The 15704-nt window shown below is 44.6% G+C and overlaps 1 pseudogene; it reads left to right on the top strand.

Moving 5' to 3' along the window:
- Positions 1-3028: 3028 nt before the first annotated feature.
- Positions 3029-14485, top strand: LOC127160807 (GTPase IMAP family member 8-like; annotated as a pseudogene).
- The last annotated feature ends 1219 nt before the right edge of the window (positions 14486-15704 follow it).

The raw sequence follows: 15704 nt of genomic DNA, 5'->3' as shown, positions 1-15704 counted from the left end.
GCTCTTTTACCTCCTGTCTGTAGGCAGACTCGTCACCGTCCCGAATGAGGCCGATAACCGTGGTGTCGTCAGCAAACTTCAGGAGCTTGACAGAGGGGTCTTTAGAGGTGCAGTCATTGGTGTAGAGGGAGAAGAGCAGTGGAGAGAGAACACAACCCTGAGAGCCAGAACCAGTTTTTCAAACGACTTCATGACGACAGATGTTAGCGCCACAGGTCTGTAGTCGTTAAGTCCTGTTATCTTGGATTTCTTTGGAACAGGAATAATGGTTGAGCGTTTTAGGCAGTCAGGGACTTCACACAGCTCCAGAGACCTGTTGAAGATCTGTGAAAAGATCGGGGCCAATTCGTCAGCGCAGGTTTTCAGACAGGCTGGTGTCACACCGTCTGGGCCTGGTGCCTTTCTTCTTTTGTTCTTCCTGAAGACCTGGCGCACCTCATCTTCGCTGATTTGAAGTGAAGGAGGGGGGGAGAGGGGGGTTGCTGAAGGTGGTAATGGTTGTGTGAAGAGATCATCAGAGCGAGTGTGGGGGGTTTCAAATCTACAATAAAACTCATTCAGGTCTTCAGCAAGTCGTTGAGTCGCCTCAGTGCTTGGGGGTGGTGTCCTGTAGTTTGTGATGGTTTTCAGGCCTTTCCACACTGAACTTGGATCATTCGAAGTGAACTGATCTTCTAACCTTTTTGCATAGGTCCTTTTAGCCACTCTAATCTCTTTATTCAGTGTGTTCCTGGTCTGGTTGTACAAGACTCTATCCCCTTTTCTGTAGGCATCCTCTTTGGCCTGACGAAGATGTCTGAGTTTTTCTGTAAACCATGGCTTGTCATTGTTGTATGTTAGATAAGTTCTGGTAGGAATGCATAAATCCTCACAGAAACTGATATATGAAGTAACAGTCTCTGTGAGCTCGTCCAGATCGGTGGCAACAGCTTCAAAAACACTCCAATCAGTCAAATAGAAACAGGATTGTAAGACCTGTTCTGTTTCGTTGGTCCATCTTTTTACAGTCTTAACTACAGGTTTAGCAGATTTAAGTTTTTGCCTGTAGGTTGGTATAAGATGGACCAGACAGTGATCAGAGAGTCCCAAAGCTGCCTCTGGGACAGAGTGATATGCTCCTTTAATTGTGGTGTAACAGTGGTCCAATATATTACTGTCTCTGGTACCACATGTAACGTGCTGTCTGTATTTTGGCAGTTCACGTGAGAGATTTGCTTTATTAAAATCCCCAAGAATGATTAAAACAGAGTCCGGGTGTTGTTGTTCTGTCTCTGTGATTTGATCGGCGAGTTTCTGCAACGCCAGGCTTACGTTCGCTTGCGGTGGAATGTACACGCTCACGAGAATAAACGAGCAAAACTCTCGCGGCGAATAGAACGGCTTACAGTTTATGAAAAGCGCTTCTAGATCAGAACAGCACATCTTCTTTATCACTGTTACATCTGTACACCACCTCTCATTGATGTAAAAGCACGTCCCTCCACCACGCGATTTCCCCGTTGATTCCGTGTCGCGGTCTCCTCTGAACAGCTGATATCCCGGTAGATGAATCGCGCTGTCCGGTATAGCCGCGTTCAGCCAGGTTTCCGTGAAACACAGAGCAGCAGAATGTGAAAAATCCTTATTTGTCCGGGAGAGCAGAAGGAGTTCGTCCGTTATGTTGGGTAGAGAGCGGAGATTCGCAAGATGTATGCCCGGCAGCGACATCCTAAATCCACGCTGACGAAGCTTCACGAGCGCGCCGGCGCGTTTTCCCCTTCTGCGCGTCCGAAAGCGTCTGATCAGCGCTGCTGCTCCGCCAACTAAAATGTTCAGCAAAACGTCCGAATAATCAAAAACCGGTAGGAGATTTTGTGGTTGTTCTGCCGAATGTTCAGCAGTTCATCCCTGGTAAAACTGATCGTGTTTGCAAAACAAAAAACAGGAAAAACGAACAAAAACACTAAAACAACTGGAGAGCTAAGCACAGAGGCAGCCATCCGCGGCGCCATCTTGGATCAACCTAAATAAATAAAATATAGCCTATAATATACACTACCATCAAAAAAAGTCAGTATGATTTGTTAATGGGTTCATAAAAAAGGTTGAATTTGTTTGTTTAAAAAGAAACAGCCTACAGTAAAAACAGTAAATTTGAAAAAAAGGCTTCTATTTGAATATATTGTAAAATGTGTTTTCTTCTCGTGCTAAGCTACAGTATGTTACTACAGCTTTCAGTGTCACATGATCTTTCAGAAATTATGCTGATTGTTGCTTAAGAAACATTACTTACTATTATTATAGCTGACACAACACACTGACAAAAAAAAAAAAAAAAAGCAAGATTTGAAATTTAATTGACTATAACAAATATATAAACCAGGACGGCACTAAAACAGTATCTATTTTGAAAATGCAGAGCATATGTTTTCCATCTTTCTACAACCCCAATTGAAAGTTGGGGTGTTTTGTGAAATGCCATAAAATTAACAATGTCATTTGTTCTCTTTAGCCTTATTTTAATTGATTTAAGTACAAAGAAAAAAATCTGTTTTCACTGGTGTAAAGAGGACTCGTAGAAAGCGTATAAGATCCAAGTGCGAGCTTTAATAACCAGATCGTAGTCAACAGGCAGGGTCAATATCCAACAAACAGTGTGACGAAGACAAAACAATAGCGTAATCCACAAAACAGGCATAGTCCAATAACCAGAGAGAGCAGTCCAAAAAGTATCAAATAAACAAGGCAAGGAATGATGGCAAAACTAGACAGAACTATGGCGTGAAACAAAAAGTAAAACTATGATAATAAAACAAAACCGTGGCAATGACAAAACAGAGCATTGAAAACAGGGAAAAACGCTTGGTAGAGTCCGCAAGAGCAAAACAATACTTCGCAGCTTCCTGTTTGGTGTAGGCCTCCTTTTATGGCCACCAAACAGGAAGTTACCAACGAGGCAGCAGAGGGAGCAGCAACAGTAGTTCATGGGTCAGGGGTCCCTCTGCTGGCTTGGCGTTACAGAATAGCAGAGCAGGTAGAACAGGGAGCCATGGCGAGGTAGGCAGAGCAGGCATAACAGGGAGCCATTGCAGGGTAGGCAGAGCAGGCATAACAGGAAGCCATGGCGAGGCAGGCAGAGCAGGCATAACAGGGAGCCATTGGAGGGCCAGCAGAGCAGGCAGAGCAGACAGGACCAGAGATATCCAAACTCATGGACAGTCGAGGCCGCTGGAGCAGACTCGTGGACAGTCGAGGCCTCTGGAGCAGACTCGTGGACAGACGAGGCCTCTGGAGCAGACTCGTGGACAGACGAGGCCTCTGGAGCACAGTGTGCAGCCCACACGCTGAAAATGGCAACGGCCATTACCGGCAGCACAGTAGATAGTGGGATGTCTGTTGGCCTTGAGGGTGTGGATACTGTGAACTTGTGGCTTGGGAATGTGGGTTCTGCGTGGCTTGGGAGCGTGGGCTCTGCGTGGCTTGGGTCAGTATATACATGATGAGGCTCTAGGGGATCAGCTGAAACGTGATGAGGGTCTTGGTGGTCAGCTGAGATGTGAAGTGATTTGGGAAGGTCAGAGGGGACCTGGTTAGGTTCTGGCAGGACAGCAGTTTCTTGACTTGATTCAGGGAGGTCTGCTGTGACTTAACTTGACTCGACTCAGGGAGTCCTGCTGTGACTTGACTTGACTCGACGAGGCCTGCCGTGACTTGACTTGACTCGTGAAGAACAGCGGTGACTTGACCTGGCTCATGCAGTCCAGCTGTGACTTGACTTGGTTTGTGAAGGTCAGCTGTGGCTTGACTTGGCTCATGAAGATCAGCTGAAGCTTGACTTGGTTCATGAAGGTCAGCTGTGGCTTGACTTGGCTCGGGAATAACAGCAGCAACTTGACTTGGTTAATGAAGATTTGCTGTAACTTGGCTTGGCTCATGGAAATCAGCTGTGGTTGGGCTTAACATAGACAACCCAGCTGTAACGTGACTTGACTCAGGAACAACATGGCTTGACTCAGGAACAACAGCTGTGACATGACTTGATTCATGGGGAACAGCTGTGACTTGGCTTGACTCATGGGGAACAGCTGTATCTTGGCTTGACTCGTGGGGAACAGCTGTATCTTGGCTTGACTCATGGAGAACAACAGCTGTATCTTGGCTTGACTCATGGAGAACAGCTGTATCTTAGCTTGGCTCATAAAGGACAGCTGTGTCTTGGCTCAACTCATGGAGAACAACAACTGTATCTTGGCTTGACTCATGGAGAACAGCTGTGTCTTGGCTTGACTCGTGGAGAACAGCTGTATCTTGACTGGACTCGGAAACTTGACTCAGGAAACAGCTGCAACTTGACTTGGAAAACTGACTTAACTCAGGGAACGCAGCTGCAACTTGACTTGACTTTGAAGCTTGACTTGATACTGGAGGATCAGGCATCACTTGATTTGCCTTGGGTGTGGCAGAGATGATGGGATGAGATGCGGATGAGATGATTTTGGCTTGATGAGTCATAGGCGTAGCAGCCATCTTAGCCAGGGACTCAGACGGGGCAGCCATCTTGTGAACAGGCTTGGGGATGGCGGCCATCTTGTGAACAGGCTCGGGGATGGCGGACATCTTGTGAACAGGCTTGGGGATGGCGGCCATCTTGTGAACAGGCTCGGGGATGGCGGACATCTTGTGAACAGGCTTGGGGATGGCGGACATCTTGTGGGCTGGCTCTGGGATAGCGGCCATCTTGTGGACTGGCTCTGGGATGGCGGCCATCTTGTGAGCTGGTTGTAGGAGGGCGGCCATGACAGATGCAGACTCTGGACGGGCAGGCATGGCGTGAGCAGGCCCTGGAGCGGCAGACGTGACGTGAGCAGGCTTTGAATTGGCAGGCATGGTGTGAACTGGCTTTGGCGGGTTGGAAGTTACTGTAGGATTGCGGGGTCCCTCATCCGCAATCCTGACAGTAAAAGACGATCCCGCAAGCAATAATGCAAAGTCAATATATTGTTCTAAAGACCAGTGGATTTTACCTCCAGGCAGACCAGAACAAATGGGGTGGGACAGTCCTGCTCTAAAAATGTCCTTGAGTGCCACATCATTGAAGTTTACTAAGTGACACAGTTTGCAAAAGTCCACAACATAATCCTCAATGGGCTGGTTACCTTGGCGGAGACAGAAGAGGTGTGATGCTGGATCCATAGTTTGATCTGTGTCCAAAAGCCGCTGGATCTTTGGGTGGTGAAGTGTTCTGTAAAGAGGACTTGTAGGAAGCGTATAAAATCCAAGTGCAAGCTTTAATAACCAGATCGTAGTCAACAGGCAGGGTCAATATCCAACAAACAGTGTGACGAAGACAAAACAATAGCGTAATCCACAAAACAGGCACAGTCCAATAACCAGAGAGAGCAGTCCGAAAAGTAACAAATAAACAAGGCAAGGAACGATGGCAAAACTAGACAGAACTATGGTGTGAAACAAAAAACAAAACTATGATAATAAAACAAAACCGTGGCAATGACAAAACAGAGCAATGAAAACAGGGAAAACCGCTTGGTAGAGTCCGCAAGAGCAAAACAATACTTCACAGCTTCCTGTTTGGTGTAGGCCTCCTTTTATGGCCACCAAACAGGAAGTTACCAACGAGGCAGCAGAGGGAGCAGTAACAGTAGTTCATGGGTCAGGGCTCCCTCTGCTGGCTTGGCGTTACAACTGGCCAACTTAGTTTTATTTTGTTAACATAAACAAATTTTGAGCCACGATCCAGCTTTGCTTGCGAAGACTGAGAAGCTCCATTTATACCTAAACATGACTCCCTCACCTATTACCAGTTCACCTGCTTGCTGTGTTTCAAAGCAGTTTATTTGGTTATTCTATAACCTTTTGACTTATTTTGCCCCTGTCCCAACTTTTTTTTGCAGTGGGATGCATACTTCAAATAAATAAATAAATATTTTATAAATAAATATGTTTATATTCACAAAATACATTTAAGTTGGTCAGTGAAAACTTTGGAAATCTTTTGTTTGTACTTTTGTCAATGAAATAAAAGTTAAATGGAATGAACAAATCACAGATTTCATAATTTTACTAAATGTCTCAGCTTTTCTAGAATTAGGATTGTACTTCGTTTTTTTAAGTAAACTTTGAATTATTCTCACAAAATCTATGAAATATAGTAAAGTAGGGTTTACATTTCTTCCATTTGCATGTGTAAATGTGGGATTTACTCACTAAAATAACAATGTCCACTATGTCATTTTTATTTTTGGGGCAACAAGATATACGTAACAGTCGTCGTGTGCAGGAATGAGGAGTTGGAACGAGGAGATCAGGAACATAGAGTTTATTATATAACCCAAACATAGGAACAGGAACGAACAGGAACAGCAGGGAATCCACACGCAACACAACGAAACAGGCTTAGAATGACTACAGTTGGCTTTAAGGACCGACAAACAAACAGGGAACAGAACCAAACTTAAATACACAGGCTAATCAGACGAGGACAGGTGTGATCAATTAGACAATGACATCATAATTGAAAACAGAACAGGAAGGACCAAATAAGGGCATACACAGGGAAAAACCAAAGAAACAGTCCACAGGGGTGTGACAACATATCTGCATCTCAACAATACTGCAGCTATAGCAATGAAAACCACCAACATGCTTAAAAACACTGTAAACTAATGTTATTACACTTATTTTAAAATAATTTACTGTAAAAAAGTACTTCACTGTCTTTTTTATCAATTTAATGCATCCTTGAAATAAAGTAATTTCCTAAAAATCATAATGACCCCATACATTTGAATTGCTGTATATAAGCAATATATAATAACAGTCCTCATTTTAAACACAAAATAATAATAATCAATTTAATATTCAGTGAGGACAACTACGATTTATTTGATGGAGGGTGAGGGACCTGGAGAGGAGTCTAATAATAGTGTTAATTGTGACATTACAAAATTCAATAAATTCTAAATGATTAAAAACTGTATGGACTAGCTAACAAAATGTATCAAATTAATGTGTTTATGTTATTTGAATATTAAGTTAATATTATTATTCACATGAAGTGGAGGTTTGCAACTATGTTTCATTATATTCTAAACAAACAGGAAGTGCTGTACTGACTGAATTAGGAAGATCAGTTGACAGGGACATAAATACACACATGCACAAAAACGTTTGTCTTATACCATGTTGATGTTATTTATTTCTAGGTTGTGGAATAAAAATGCAGGGCACACACTTATTGCCGAAAATGTGCTTGCAGTTGGTCATGCTGGGAAGAACAGGAGCTGGGAAAAGTTCAACAGGAAACACAATACTGGGACGACAAGCTTTTAGTTTAATGAAATGCTACAAATCTGTCAGTCGAGATATTGCTGCAGAAGTTGGTGATGTTTGTGGATTCACAGTCATTGTTTATGACACACCAGGACTTTCTGGTACAGAGAGAGAGGAAGAACTTGGGCAATATGAACAGGTCCTCCAGAAATGTGGATCAGGCCTGTTTGTGTTTCTGCTGGTTCTCCAAGGAGACAGATTCACTCAAGAAGACCAGAAAACTGTGGAGAAGTTTGAGGAGCTGCTGGAAGAAAAACGCATTGAAAACACCTGGATTCTGTTCACCAGAGGAGATAAACTGGATGAAGAAGGCAAGACCATAAATGAAGTCATTCATGAGACTGAATTCTTGAAGAAACTCACTCAGAAATATGAGGGCAGATTGCATGTGTTCAACAACATGACAAAAGGACAGAGTGACCAAGTGAAATCTCTGATATCTAAAGTTTTCCAGAGGACCTTACAGAGATGTAAGTCTATTATAACTAGATCTGAGATAAGGATCACATTACACATAGAGGGATTAGGCTGTGTTCATTCAAAATAAAATAATGTTTAATTTACTTTCTTACAGTATTCACAGGTTACCCAGTGTTAGTGTTTAAGAAATGTTTTTAGCATAACTAAGAAGAGTGGCCTAAACATAAGAATATATGTGAAGATACAACAAACCAACATTGTTTAAACATTAGTGGTAGTCTCTTTTATCTGCATACACAATTATTTACCATATGGAAACTGTTAGTATATGTTTGTCACACCCCTGTGTACTGTTTTCTTTGGTTTTCCCCATGTATGCCCTTATTTGGTCTTTCCTGTTCCGTCTCTTCAATTATTATGTCATTGTTTTATCGTTCACACCTGTCTCCCTCTGATTAGTCTGTGTATATAAGTTTGGTTCTGTTCCCTGTGTCTTGGTCGGTTCTTGTATTGTCTTTACATTGTGTATGCGTGTGGATTCCCTGCTGTTCCTGTTCGTTCCTTTGTGGATTATTTAATAAAAGTATATATTCCTGATCTCCTGGTCCCTACTGTTACGAATCTGGTCGGTGTTCTACGGACCGCTCACCACCAGATGTTGCTCTCACCTTATCATTACACACTGACTGTTGTACTACACCCTGGACCACTACTCCCATCACCCATCACGCTGATTGCGTCAACACATGTGACCAATCAGCGGCACTATAAAAGCCCTGGTCTTTCCCCATGCAAGCACGGAGTATTGTGATTAGTATTGTTGTTGTGATTCCCATTGTTCCTAGTTCCCTGTGTTTTCTATTCTCACCTGGCTTCCCCCGTTTCGACTGTCTCGCCGCCTGCCTATTGGACTCTTGCTCGTTTCTCGGATTTATCCCTACGTCTTGCCTTCGACATACCTGTTTGCTGTTGTTTTGACCCTGCCTGTTTTTCGACTATGTCTCTGTCTCGTCCTCTTAATAAAAGCTCACAATTGGATCTACTCGCCTCTCGCCTCTCACTCAACGTTACAGAATACTCTGTCAAAACAGGATCCAGCAGCTTCACCCCTGGACATTCAGCAGATATGGACACAGACAGGATTTTATTCAGGATTAAACAAGGACCACGCACACTTGAACAATACACATGTGAGTTTCTGGCCATTGCTAACCACTCTACCCTCCCGGAATGTATCATTATTGAAATTTTTTGTGATGGCTTAAATGAACCATTAAAGGCAAGGCTGAGACGTGAGGTTCCACGGTCATCATTAGCTGCTTTTATGGACTTTGCCCTATTGTGTGTGGGCTCGTCGTTTACTGTGGGTGTCGCGGAGGAGCAACGCGACATCGCGGTAACGCCGGCTGTGCAACCCGCCCATGTAATGGCGGCTACAACAGACCCCGTTCGCAAAATGGCGGCCGCACCGGAGCGCGTTCACACCACGGCGGCGACAGCGGAGCCCGTGCACAGAATGGCAGCAACAGCGGTGCCCGTTCGCAAGATGGCGGCCGCACCAGTGCGTGCTCGCAAGACGGCGGCGATGGCGGAGCCCGTTCACAAGATGGCAGAGAAAGCGGAGCTCCATCACGTCACAGCTGCCATACCAGAGTCAAGTCAAGTTGCAGTTGGGCTTCCTGAGTCAAGTTAAGTTGCAGCTGCAGTTACTGAATCCAGTCAAGTTGCAGCTGTGTTTCCAGAGGCAAGTCAAGTTCCCGAGTCCAGTCAAGTTGCAGCTGTGTTTCCCGAGTCAAGTCAAGTTTCCGAGTCAAGCCAAGTTGCAGCTGCGTTTCCTGAGTCAAGTCAAGTTTCCGAGTCAAGCCAAGTTGCAGCTGCATTTCCTGAGTCAAGTTTCCAAGTCAAGTCAAGTTGCAGCTGCATTCCCTGAGTCAAGTCAAGTTTCCAAGTCTAGTCAAGTTGCAGCTGCATTCCCTGAATCAAGTCAAGTTTCCAAGTCTAGTCAAGTCGCAGCTGCGTTTCCTGAGTCAAGTCAAGTTTCCAAGTCTAGTCAAGCTACAGCTGCGTTCCCTGAGTCAAGTCAAGTTTCCAAGTCCAGTCAAGTTGCAGCTGCATTTCCTGAGTCCAGTCAAGTTGCAGCTGTGTTTCCTGAGTTAAGTCAAGTTACAGCTGCATTTCCTGAGTCAAGTCAAGTTTCCAAGTCAAGCCAAGCTACGGCCGCTGTTCCAGTGTCAAGTGAAGCTACGGCTGTTGTTCCTGTGTCAAGTCAAGTCAGGGCTGCTCTTCCAAAGTCAAGCAAAGTCACAGCCGTGGTTCCTGAGTCAAGCCAAGTCAGAGCTGTCGTTCCTGAGTCAAGTAAAGTCATTGTTGATCTTCACAAGCCAAGTCAAGTCACCGCTGGTCTTCACGTGTCAGATCAAGTCACTGCTGATCTCCATGAGTCAAGTCAAGTCACTGCTGATCACCATGAATCAGGTCAAGTCACTACTGATCTTCATAAGCCAAGTCAGGTCACTGCAGATCTCCATGAACCAAGTCAAGTTACCGCTGACCTCCATGTGCCAGGTCAAGTCACCACTGATCTTCACAAGCCAAGTCAAGTCACAGCCAATCTCCACGAACCAAGCAAAACCACAGCTGATCTTCATGAGCCAAGTGAAGTGATTGCTGCTGTTCCATAGTCAAGTCACGTCCCGCCTGACGGCCCAGAGTCAAGTCACGTCCCACCTGACGGCCCAGAGTCAAGTCACGTCCCGCCTGATGGCCCAGAGCCTCGTCACGTCTCGTCTGTCTGTCCAGAGCCAAGTCACGTCTCGTCTGACCTTCCAGAGCCTCGTCTATCTGTCCAGAGCCTCGCCATGTCTCGTTTGTCTGCCCAGAGCCTCACAATGTCTCGTCTGACCGCCCAGAGTCAAGTCACGTCTCGTCTGATCGCCCAGAGCTTCGCCATGTCTCGTCTGACCTCCTAGAGCCTTGTCACGTCATGTCTGCCAGTGTGTTGGTGATCACCATTCTCAGTATGTGAACTACACTCCAAAGGTCTCGTCTGTTCACAAGTCTGCTCCTGAGGTCACATCTGTTCGCAAGTCCGCCCCTGAGGTCACGTCTGTTCGCAAGTCCGCCCCGGAGGTCACGTCTGTTCACAAGTCTGCTCCCGAGGTCACGTCTGTTCACAAGTCCGCTCCTGAGGTCACGTCTGTTCACAAGTCTGCCCCGGAGGTCACGTCTGTTCACAAGTCTGCTCCAGAGATCCCGTTTGTCCTCAGGTCTGCTCCAGAGGTCCCGTCTGGTCTCAAGTCTGCTCCGGAGGTCCCGTCTGGTTTCAAGTCTGCTCCAGTGCTCCCGTCTGTTCACAAGCTTGCTCTAAAGGGTCCCGTCTGACTACGAGTCAGCTCCAAAGGCCTCTCCAGTCAGAGAAGCTGCGCCAATGCCTCCTGAGGTGTCAGCGGCTGCTGTAGAACCTCATAGGGAGGCGGCATTAACTTTTGAACATAAGCCAAGTCAGGTCACTGCAGATCTCCATGAACCAAGTCAAGTTATAACTTGACTTGGTTCATGGAGATCTGCAGCTTCGCATTGGCGCAGCTTCTCTGACTGGAGAGGCCTTTGGAGCTGACTCGTAGTCAGACGGGACCCTTTAGAGAATAAAGAGCTTCTCTCTTTATTCTGCCTGCCTCCTCTGTCCCTGCTCTCCCCAGGTCCCAGTCCATGACGCGGGTTCCTGCCCTGCCCTGGAGGGCCCCTGCACCTCCTGCTCCGCCCTTGGACTCTTGCTCGTTTCTCGGATTTATCCCTACGTCTTGCCTTTGACATACCTGTTTGCTGTTGTTTTGACCCCTGCCTGTTTTTTGACTATGTCTCTGTCTTGTCCTCTTAATAAAAGTTTGCAATTGGACCCGCTGCCTCTCGCCTCTCACTCAACGTTACACCTACTCCTCATTCCCTGCACACGACGTGCATGACAGAAGAACCGACCACAAACATGAGGGCTGAGGAAGCTTTGTGGCATTTGCGGCAAGGCGGTCGGAAGTTGGAGCGGTATGTGGAGGAATTCCTCGAGCTAGCTAACCAGCTGAGCTGGCACGACGCTGCCTTAGGTGCGTGTTTCCAGCTGGGGTTGGACGTAGAGACAATCCGTTGCGATCTTCCCGTTTGTGAGTATCCCCTGATCGAACTGACTAATGTAGTTCTTTATTTGAATGGATCTGATTTCGAAGTTGAGGAGGATTACGTCTCGTCCGACCCCCTCTAAAACACGCCGCGTCGTTTCAGCTCACACCATGCCAGGAGCCCCCACATGCCACATGGCAAGCTACATATGCCATAAGGACGCAATGGACCTATATGGATTATTTTCCCCTTCGTCCCTCTTGTCCAGCTCTCCTTCGCCTCCGCTGGTCCCGTCCAGCCCTCCCAAGTCTCCACTGGTCCCGTCCAGTCGTCCAGATCCAGAGCGCCCTCCAGAGCCCGAGCTTGCTCCAGAACGCCCTCCAGAGCCTGAGCTTCCTCCCGAGCGCCCTCCTGTGTCAACGCCTCCTAAGCCCCTGTGTACTGTTCTCTTTGGTTTTCCCCATGTATGCCCTTATTTGGTCTTTCCTGTTCCGTCTTCAATTATTACATCATTGTTTTATCGTTCACACCTGTCTCCCTCTGATTAGTCTGCGTATATAAGTTTGGTTCTGTTTCCCGTGTCTTGGTCGGTTCTTGTATTGTCTTTACATTGTGTATGCGTGTGGATTCCCTGCTGTTCCTGTTCCTAGTGTGGATTATTTAATAAAAGTATTTGTTCCTGATCTCCTGGTCCCTACTCCTCATTCCCCGCACATGACATGCATGACAATGTTAGTATAGTAATAATCCTTTATTACTCTTCCAAGTTCAAATAGTCGCATAAAAAAGAACTTGCACTGCAGCCTGTATCAATGACTGTGTCCATAGAAGGGGACTGTGGTCATTTATTTTTGTAAAATTCAGCATATACAGTACTGTGCAAAAGTCTTAGGCCACTAGTATTTTCATCAGCTAAAAAATGGTTTAAAGTCAGTTAAAGTCGGTCTTTTGCTGTTGTGTTAGTAGGAAATATCAGTTTACATTTCTAAACATTCATTTTGCCATTAATCGTAATAATCCAGTGAGATTTTTGTTTGCACAAGCAGTCTGACAACAGTGAGTGCTCTGCACAGAGATCTGATCTCATCATCCAGTCTGTCTGGAATGACATGAAGAAACAGAATAAGACAGACTAAATCCAGAAGAACTGTGACGAAGTCACCAGGATGCTTCAAGAAACCTACCTGCAAAGCTGCAGCACTGTTAAAAGTTTTAGGAATTTGTGTAAAAATGCTGTAAAATGAGGATGCTGTCATAAATAGATTTTCTTTATCAATTACCTTCTATTAACTAAATGAAATCAACATTTGGCTTTGCAGGTAGGTCTCTTGAAGCATCTTGGAGACACTGCCACAGTTCTTCTGGATTTACTCTGTTTCAGTTTGTTCTGTGTCTTCATGTCATTCCAGAGACAGACTGGATGATGATGAGATCAGATGTCAGTGTGGAGCACTGGCTGTTGTCAGACTCCTTGTGCAAACAAAAATCTCACTGGATTATTACAATTAATGGCAAACAGAATGTTTGGAAATGTAAACCGATATTTTTTACTGAAACACTACAGCAAAAGATAGAAATAATTTACTTCAAACCATTTTTTAGCTGGTGAAAATACTAGTGGCCTAAAACTTTTGCACAGTACTGTACATCTTCTAAAGACACGAAACTCAGTTTAGAATCATTAATTGAGTATTGTGAAATAAAGGAAGATGGTGTCATGATATTCTGAAGTGTATAAAATATTGATGTTTGTGAAATTCAACTAAACTAGTTAATTTCCTGGCGTCTGTCCATACTGCACGCAGAAATTCCTTTATGCTACTAATCAGAGCCAAATGTGACGACATGCAGACTGTGATAAAGGTCTATTTAACAAAGATGTACATGCCTAAGTGAATGTTTGTAATCTTTCTTTTGTCAGTTTCCAAAAATCCTTGGCAAAGTTTTCACATCAATGTCCAAGACATCTCTGAGGACAGTCGCTCATTCAGAAGGATTGTGCTGCTGGGTAGGAGAGGTGTCGGCAAGAGCGCAGCTAGAAACAAAATACTGGGACAGAATGCATTTAAATCTACAGATGGCTCAAATGCAGTAACCTCTGAATGTACAGAGAAACGTGACACAGTTTCAGGCAGGAAAGTGTCTGTAGTTGACACTCCTCCATTCTTTGACACAGAGATGAATCCAGAGCAGTTAATGACAGAGATAGCCAAAAGTGTGTATTTATCAAGTCCCGGACCACACGCTTTTCTCATTGTGTTATGTGAATATGAAAATCAGTGAACATGACCAGAAGATTCTTCAGATGATTGAGACAATGTTTGGAGAGGAAGTGTTAAAATACTCCATCATTCTCTTCACTCATGGAGATCTGCTGAGAGGAGAACCCATGGAGAAACTCATTGAGAAAAACAATGCATTACAATGTCTAGTTGATCAGTGTGGAGGCAGATACCACGTCTTCAACAATAAAGATCAGAATAACAGAAAACAGAATTATGATCTGCAGCAGAAGTCTAACACAATGATAGAGCAGAATGGAGGAGGACACTACAGTAACCAGATGTACGAAGATGCTCACAGATTTAAACAAGAGGAAAGAGGACACTGGGAGAAGAGGAACTGAGACAGAGAGAGGAAGAGAGGAAAAAACCACAAGTGAATTATTTTCGCAGTGTTTTAATTGTTACTGCTGTGTGCGCTGGAGCTGTTGTTGCTGCCCTTTTTGGTGCTGCTCTTGCTGGAGCTCCTGGTGTTACAGCTGCTGTCGGAGCTGTTGTTGGAGCTGCTGCTGCTGGAGCTTTTGATGATATAGCTGCTTGGACACAGAGGAGGCAGAGAGAGGAAGAGGAGAGAAAACAACTGAAGGAAAATGAAGAGCGGAACTTGAGTGATTAAAAAAGAGACATGATTATGAAGAAGTTAAAAAGTCAATTGTGAAGAATGAAAGAGAGACAGAAACAAGGAACAGAGTAACTGAGCTGCTACCAACTGTTAATAAAATCAGCCTGTGAGAAACACGTCTTAGTTTATCTTTATAATCTTCATCATCGTCATCACTAGCCAGGTTTCCATCCAGGAACTTGTCTGATTTTTTTGCAAAAAAGGCTTAGCATTTCAAAATGTTTAACGATATTGCTGATGAAATGGTATTTGTTGATAAATTTCACAAATGTTTACACAATCTTTTTACATTCTATGATACAAAAAAAAAACTTTGGAAATATTTTTTGTCAAGAAAAAGCAAATGCTAAATTAATGTGGTGTCACATCCCACATCCCACAAAACAATAATGAGGGGTCTTTTCTCAAACACTACCAGTGTGCAGCATCCACCTGGATGATGTGATGGCAGCCACAGTACAATGGTATGCTCACCACACACCAGCTACAGGTGGAGAGGAGAGAGAGTGATCGAGCCAATTCAATGAATGGGGATTATTAAGAGGCCACGATTGATAAGGGCTCTAGTGGAGGAACTTTGGCCAGGACACCAGCGATACACCCCTACTCTTTACCATAAGTGCCATGGGATTTTTAATGACCACAGAGGGTCAGGACCTCAGTCTAAGATCTCATCTGAAGGATGGTGTCCGCATGCAGTGTCTGCGCCTTTGTGTCGTATTCTTTTCAAGTTTTATTCCCAGTGGATGAGGAAAATTTAGTGTCATTAAAATCTCAGCAGCTTCCCAAAATTATGAGGGGCATCTGTCAAATTAAGGAAGACTGTTGGAGTTTCCAAGACTGACAAAAAGAAAAGTCAAATAAAGCAAAAATAATAGGGTTACTTCTGCATCTGATGTTATAAACATGTTTGTTTTAATTTCATGAAGCTGTTCTAGGCT

Source organism: Labeo rohita, unplaced genomic scaffold (genome assembly GCF_022985175.1).
Source record: "Labeo rohita strain BAU-BD-2019 unplaced genomic scaffold, IGBB_LRoh.1.0 scaffold_46, whole genome shotgun sequence".
Taxonomy (NCBI): Eukaryota; Metazoa; Chordata; class Actinopteri; order Cypriniformes; family Cyprinidae; genus Labeo; species Labeo rohita.
Note: the sequence above shows the minus strand (reverse complement) of the source record. Positions and strands in the feature narration are given on the sequence as shown.